We start from the raw sequence: 7,506 nt of genomic DNA on the forward strand, positions 1-7,506 counted from the left end.
GACCTGGCCTCCCAGTTCTCTCAGCATCCCTCAGTCCCTGCCTGTTACAGGGTGTGGCTGGTATACCCACCCCCTACTCTGAACTTTCCAGCCCAAGGGCAGGGCTATATATAATCTAGATGTTTTGTTATGGTTCCCCTCTCTTTATGTACTCCGCTCTCCCTACACACACACACACACACACACACACACACACACACACACACACACACACACACACACACACACACACACACACACACACACACACGGTTTTTTTTGTTTTTTTTTTAAACACACGGTTTTTATCTCTCCCCTTACACGGTGACTTTTGCTGGTCCAGTTCCTTGGAAGCAGTGAACCCGCTGGGCAGGCAGGATAAATTTACTGCGGAGTCCAGTAGCCTAGGTTCTGGGTGTGTCTTGGACTGGAAAGACCCCTGTCAAGTTCCGTTTTCCAGGCCACAGATGCCTCCCACAACTCTTTTCTGCATTTCCTGATTGCTCTCACTTCCCCCAAGGCCTAAGTTTGGTTTTTTTGTTGTTTTGTTTGTTTGTTTGTTTTGAGACAGGGTGTCTTTGGGTAGCCCTGTCCTGGAACTCTCTTTGTAGTCCAGGTTGGCCTCGAACTGACAACAATCAGGCTGGCTCTAATTTTTTTTTTTTTTTTTTTTTTTAGTTTTTCCGAGACAGGGTCTCTCTGTGTAGCCTTGGCTGTCCTGGACTCACTTCATAGACCAGGCTGGCCTCAAACTCACAGCGATCCTCCTGCCTCTGCCTCCCGAGTGCTGGGATTAAAAAGGTGTGCGCCACCACTGCCCGGCTTATTTTTAATTTTATATATATATATATATATATTTTTTTTTTTTTTTTTTTTTTTTTAAAAAGATACGTGCATGATGTCTGTGGAGGCCCTGGGGTTGGCAGGGTTTCAACACTTAGACTGCACAGCAGAAACTGAGAAACCCTGAGGACTTTCCATGATGGGGTGGGAGGCAAGAGATTGGATAAACCCAGCACAAAACAGGAGCTGAGACAGCAATCAGAGGGTCCTAGGGTAACTGAACTGAAACTTAGGAAGCCTCTGGTGGGTCCCCAGGACCTGGTTGTGCAATGAGGCGTTCAAGAAAAGGCCTCCTCTTTGTTAAAACAAAGAAAGAAACAAACAAACCAAAGAAACAAAAAATCCAAGCCAGGTATGGTGGCCATGTCTTTAATCCCAGGTGGATCGCTGTGAGTTCGAGGCCAGCCTGGTCTGCAAAGCGAGTCTAGGACAGCCATGGCTAACACAGAGAAAGCTTGTCTCAAAAAAACCAAACCAAACCAACCCAAACCAAAAAAACCCAAAACAATAGAAAAAAGAGCTTTGGTTAACCCTGTGAACCTTTGAATGACCCCATTGTCGCCACTCTGCTATTGTATTGGTTTCATTTTCATTTTCAGTGCCTTGGTCTGTTGTAAGTTCTGTCTTCTGTGTTCGTTTTTTTTTTGTTGTTGTTTTTTGGTTTTTTCTGTCTCCATTCCATGTATGTGTTTCTGTGACGCAATTACTCTTCTGCAGGTACAGGCACACCTGGGAGCCAGATCAAGCTCTAGTGGCTGTCACGCGGGAATTAATGTTTTTTTTTTTGTTTTGTTTTGTTTTTTGTTTTTAGAGACAGGGTTTCTCTGTGTAGCCTTGGCTGTCCTGGACTCATTTTGTAGACCAGGCTGGCCTCTAACTTACAGTGATCTGCCTGCCTCTGTCTCCCGAGTGCTGGGATCAGAGGCGTGCACCACCACGCCCGGCTAATGTTTTCTTTTCTATGCCCACTCTAGAACTCAAATAATGAGACAAAAGCTGTTAGATTCATTGATAAGCTTCAAGCACCATAACTGGGCAGATATTGATCTAAGCCCCTCCCGTCGGTTAGTCTAGTTACTCCCAGCCATGCGCCCTGTGCTAGATGCTATTTAGTCTCACCCCAGCCATTCCTGCTCCATCTTTATCCTCTCTCTCTCTCTCTCTCTACCCGGGAACCCCATACTGGGAATAGAAGTCCTGCCTACTCTCTCTTCTGCCCAGTCATTGGCTCTTTAGCTTCTTTATTAACCAATCAGAGATAACTGGGGCATCATTTTTTACACAACATTGAGACAGGCGATTCCTCAGTAGCAATGACAATACCAGAATCTGTTAGTATTTAGCTCCCTGCCGGTTCAGCAATTCACAATAAAAAATACAGAGGCCTGATGGCGCACGCCTTTAATCCCAGCACTCGGGAGGCAGAGGCTGGCGGATCACTGTGAGTTCGAGGCCAGCCTGGTCTACAAAGCGAGTCTAGGACAGCCAAGGCTACACAGAGAAACCCTGTCTCGAAAAACAAACACCCCTCCCCCCCGCAAAAACCTAAAAATACAGAGACACACCTTAATACAGTGTGGATGAAGGCCACCTCTACACCATCACTTCCACTCATCCAGGCTGGGAAAAATGTGGACACTCCTCTCCACAGCACACCATAATGTACTGCTTTGGGCAGCCACCCCCACAACCTCTCGCCCAACTCCCCAGCCCTCTACCTCCTACCCCCACCCAGGCCCAAATCCACCACTGCTGCTCGCCATGGCTACTATGAGAGCTAAAGCTCAAATTTTCTCTCTGATCACTGGATTCAGGTTAGCAGGGATTCAAATGTCTTTTGCCTTGTCAGTTTATACACTACCAAGCTGGACTCTGGCCTGCTCTTCCTGGCTGGGAGGGAGATGGAGGACCCTAGGGACCAAGAGGAGAGGGAGGAGCCCCTGGGCCTATTTAAGGTGAAGTTCCCAGGGGAACAGTTGTCACAACAGACAAGACAGTTTCAGTGCGTAAAGGTTACTCAAGAGACCTTCCGTGCTGCAGCCTGGGCACCAGAGGCTAGCCAGGGGAAGTATCATCGTGGGGGAGGGGAGAGGGGGGCCAACAGGAAGCAAGGCCAGAGGCCAGTGAGGAACCAAAAGAACTTCCTTTCACGTGGAAGCAGAGTTTGGCCTTCATCAGGGCGTGGGGTGGGGCAGGATGTGTGCCCCATTTTGATTTGAGTGAGAAGTTGCAGGAAGCCCATAGGGTTTTAAACAGACACTGGTCCTGTTGTGGGAAGTGGCTGGATAAGCCGGCCCAGGCAGGATGGAGGCTGGAGAGGTGAGTGACTCAGAGGAGGCACCACAGAGGACCAGCTTGGGGGGTCGCTGGGGCGGGGAGACGGGGCAGGTGGGAGAGGCATCTCTGCAGGCAGATGCTGAGTGAGGAGGCAGACCTTGGGCGTGAGTTAGGTGCTCACTTTTCCTGCCCTTTTCAGGCTGCTTCCTGCCTTGGTCACAATCTGAGGCTGGGATGCTTGGGGCTGTCACAAGATACGTGGCTGCCAGCTTTGGCTGTCCAGAGTGCTGCTGTCCCCTCAGCCATGCTGAGATTTGGTGATTGCTGACATGGACTTCCTTTGCGGACTATTCATTGCAGCCCAATTTCTTTTCCTTTCTTTCTTTCTTTTTTTCGAGACAGGGTTTCTCTGTGTAGCCTAGGCTGTCCTAGACTCGCTTTGAAGACCAGGCTGGCCTCGAACTCACAGCAATTTGCCTGCCTCTGCCTTCCGCGTGCTGGGATGACAGGCGTATACACCACCACGCCTGGCTCCTACACCTTAGTTTTGGAGACACCTTCTCGCTGACCTAGGGCTCACTTTAGGATAGACTAGCTGCCCATCGAGCCCCTGAGATCTACCTGTCTCCACCATGAGGCCCTGGGGTTACAGTGTGCATATAGATGTTGACACGGGTACTGGAGATTTGAACTCGGGTCCTCATGCCTGCACTATAAGCCTTTTACCCATTAACCCATCTCTTCGGTTTGAAGCACATGCTTGTTATCCTGGAAGGTGTTCTTGACTCCCTTGGACCATGGGATACTTTTCACTCTTAGGCCTGGCTAGCCTCTAATTGCACCTCCAGTTCCAGCCTTAGCTGGACACCGTGGCACACGCAGAGTTCTATTTCTCAGGATATCAGGGAAAGAGGCTGGATTGAGCCAGTTTAGCAAGGAGGGTAACAAAGGTCAGGTTAGTGTTGTAGTCACCAGAGAAGACTGCTTGGACATGGGTGTAAACCAATAGAGTATTAGCTGGCCAGTGACTACACCAGCGTTAGGGCTCCCAGGGAAGCCAGAAGCCTGAGGCTTTCTCAGAGTAAGTTTTTTTTTTTTTTTTTTTAAGATTTATTTATTATTATGTATACAGTGCTCTATCTGCACACCAGAAGAGGGCATCAGATCACATTACAGATGGTTGTGAGCCACCACGTGGTTTCTGGGAAACCACCTCACCCACTTCTCTGCTCCACTGTGCTCTCCAGGTCTTTTCCCCATTGGCTAGGAGATCTATCTACTCTAGTCCCACTCTGACCCCAGCTCGTCGCAGTTGGTCTGCGGGGTACCTGGGTCCAACCATTAGAGCTGGGCTCATTTCCCGTACCGTGTGGATAGAACTCTCTTCAAGACATCAAGGTGGCCGCCCTTGGCTTTCTGACTTCAAGGGACAGAGAGAAGCAGTCCCCACTTGCAGAACACAAGTGGCAGGGTGTTTTCTGGTTCTTTTTTTTTTTTTTTTTTTTAATATTTTTATTTAATTTTCTAAATTTATGTGCATTGGTGTGAGGGTGTCAGATCTTGGATTTACAGACAGCTGTGAGCTGCCACGTGGGTGCTGGGAATTGAACCTGGGTCCTTTGGAAGAGCAGATGGTGCTCTTAACCACTGAGCCAACTCTCCAGCCCTCTGGTTCTTTTTTTACTTCCAATTTCCATGCCCAGCACTTGCCTCAGGAACCTCAATGTTTGCGGAGTTGGTCCAACAGTGAGCACAGGGCCCCTCCTGCTGGTGACATCTGGTACTGCACCCCCACCCCAGGACACACAGGCCAGGTGATCTTCCCACTCACCCACTTACCAGTGAGTCCTATCATTGCTCCTGCAGAGTGAAGTGGCCTCCCCTCCACAGCTTGGTGACAGCAACTGTCACCCACCTTGAAAGAGTTCACAATGTTCTCTATTTTGTCTCCTCCCCGTCTGCTAGCTAGAGTTTGAAATATTTTTTTCATTTCTCAATATTTGGGTTTACAGACAATTGAGAACATCTGTCTGTCCTCTACTTGGGAGAGACTCAGAGGCCAGGCCTTACCCGTTTCCAGGCTGCTATTTTAGCACCTTTAGTCAGCCACTGTTCAACCCGAAATCTCCCCAAGGGAGCTCTCCCCCAGCCTGGGTGAGGTGAGGTGTAAATCTTTTCCTAAATTTTTGAGTATGCCCTTTATACTTTTTTTTTTCCCTCTGAGGATTATGTGACCCTCCTTACAAGATCTGGCGTTCTCCAGATCAGTAGAAGAGAGAACCCTGCTGAGAAGGGGAGTCCACTGTAATAGACCAAGCTCAGCTGGTTTTTCAGATATGCTAGACTTCAACCTTTGCAACCAGCCCACCCACCTGAGTGTTTCTGGCACCATGTGCATTGCAGAGGACACTTGTGCAAAGTGGGTTTGAGGGATCATACTACCACCAGGCCTGGGCAGCAAGTGCCTTACCCACTGAGTCATCTTGAGGGTCCACCAATGGATGTTTTTAAACTTGGGACACAGCCAGGGATAATGGATGCTAGCAACAGACAGCTTAGATCCCTTCGCTGCCCTTGCCCAGGCAGCCATGTAAACCTGTTCTGAGAAGTCTCACTTCCCCACGGTGATGAGACAAGTCACTCATCTCTCAGCCTGATTCTCTTTAGGATAGAAAGGTCAACGTGGTGTGCATGGCTCCGAAGGACGTAGGAAGGGCGTCGTAAGACTTTGCCAGGAAGAAGATATTTCCATGAGGACTGGAGAAGCCAATCTTTGTACCATATGCTTTACAGGTCTCCACTCTTTAGAAGGCTATTAATCATCTTTTAAAAAAATTTTTTTATTATTAATTTATTCTTGTTACATCTCAATGGTTATCCCATCCCTTGTGTCCTCCCATTCTTCCCTCCCTCCCCTTTTCCCCTTATTCCCCTCCCCTATGACTGTGACTGAGGGGGATTACCTCCCCCTGTATATGCTCATAGGGTATCCAGTCTCTTCTTGGCAACCTGCTGTCCTTCCTCTGAGTGCCACCAGGTCTCCCCCTCCAGGGAACATGGTCAAATGTGAGGCACCAGAGTACGTAAGAAAGTCATATCCCACTCTCCACTCAACTGTGGAGAATGTTCTGACCGTTGGCTAGATCTGGGTAGGGGTTTAAAGTTTACCACCTGTATTGTCCTTGGCTGGTGCCTTAGTTTGAGCGGGACCCCTGGGCCCAAATCTGCCTATCACAATGTTCTACTTGTAGGTTTCTAGGACCCTCTGGATCCTTCTACTTTGCTATTCTCCCATGCTTCTCTCATCTAGAGTTCCAATAGGATGTCTATTAATCATCTTAATCCTGGGTTGTGTTGTTGAAGGTTTGTGTTGCCCAGGCTAGCCTTGAATTCATTATGTAGCCAAGGATGATTCTGGGCTGTTGGTCCTACTGTCCTTGGTCTTTAGATGTTGAGTTAACCTGTAACTGGGACTTGGACCCGCCGTCATCTCTGCACAGTGACTTGAGACTCCAGACACACCAGGCTTAAATGCTACTCACACCTCTGACAGAGGGCGGCAGGACCTCTTCAACCTGAACTCTGGTCTCTGGTTGGGGATTACAATTTTTGTTTTGGTTTTTTGAGACAGGGTTTCTCTGTGTAGCCTTGGCTGTACTAGACTCACTTTGTAGACCAGGCTGGCCTCGAATTCTCAACAATCCGCCTGCCTCTACCTCCCATGTGCTGGGATTAAAGGTGTGTGCTACTTTTATTTGTGATAACTAATCGGTGTGGGGGGGGGGAGTTAAGAAGGGGGTGGAACTCCAACTCCCAGGACAAGTCAGTCCCCTAACAAGTATCCCCTGGCAATAAGACTCAAGACTGCACCCAAATGACAAAAGTTACATTTAATTTACAATGTAATAAAGGTTACAGGTAAAAAGCTACACTTAAAGCAGAAAAAGCCTATTACACAAATGTACAAATCTGTACAAAGCTCACACAATGGTTCCTACCTTGTCTCCGGTTAGCCAGGTCTAGCCTAGAGCTCTGAATAACCAGAACTCTTCACGGGGGAGGGGAGTGTCAGAGAAGCCTCTAAACCAACCGCTGAGCATGTCCTCCTACCACAAACCTGGTCCTTGCAAAGTGGTCTTCCTGTTCTACGGGAACTGCCCCCACTGGCCATCCCTAAGAAACTGCCTCACAGCACACAACAGGTGTTGCCACGGGGAGGACAGCAGTGCTTGAACTAAATGGGAACGAGGCAAGTGGAGGTTTCAGTGCGGACAAGGACAGTAGATCAAGTCCAACAATACTGTAAACCCCATAACCCTGTGTCTGTGACACTGGCCACAGACAACAGGAACTCAAAATGGCCTCACTCCAGCAGAAAGGCCTAACTATTGGACCTCAAAACCATGG

This window comes from Acomys russatus, chromosome 29 (genome assembly GCF_903995435.1).
Source record: "Acomys russatus chromosome 29, mAcoRus1.1, whole genome shotgun sequence".
Taxonomy (NCBI): domain Eukaryota; kingdom Metazoa; phylum Chordata; class Mammalia; order Rodentia; family Muridae; genus Acomys; species Acomys russatus.